The sequence below is a fragment of the Mastomys coucha genome, unplaced genomic scaffold, assembly GCF_008632895.1.
Source record: "Mastomys coucha isolate ucsf_1 unplaced genomic scaffold, UCSF_Mcou_1 pScaffold22, whole genome shotgun sequence".
Taxonomy (NCBI): domain Eukaryota; kingdom Metazoa; phylum Chordata; class Mammalia; order Rodentia; family Muridae; genus Mastomys; species Mastomys coucha.
Window position 1 is genome coordinate 74770747 of NW_022196905.1, and position 566 is coordinate 74771312.

Consider the following 566-nt stretch of genomic DNA (forward strand, 5'->3'; position numbering starts at 1 on the left):
GACAGTGTCTTTTGCCTTACAGAAGCTTTGCAACTTTATGAGGTCCCATTTGTCAATTATTGATCTTAAAGCATAAGCTATTGGTGTTCTGTTCAGGAAATTTTCCCCTGTGTCTGTGTGCTCAGGGCTCTTCCCTGCTTTCTTTTCTATTAGTTTCAGTGTATCTGGTTTTATGTGGAAGTCCTTGATCCACTTGGACTTGAGCTTTGTATAAGGAGATAGGAATGGATCAATTTGCTTTCTTCTATATGCAAACTGCCAGTTGAGCCAGCACCATTTGTTGAAAATGCTGTCTTTTTTCCATTGTATGGTTTTAGCTCCTTTGTCAAAGATCAAGTGACCATAGGTTTGTGGGTTCATTTCTAGAGTACACATGGTGGGACTAATGGCTCCAGCAGCATATGTAGCAGAGGATTGCCAAGTCAGTCATCAATGGGAGGAGAGGCCCTTGGCCCTGTGAAGGTTCTATGCCCCAGTGTAAAGGAATGCCAGGTCCAGGAAATGGGAAAGGATAGGTTGGTGAACAGGGAGAGGGACAGGGATTTTTTTGTTTTTTGGTGTTTTTT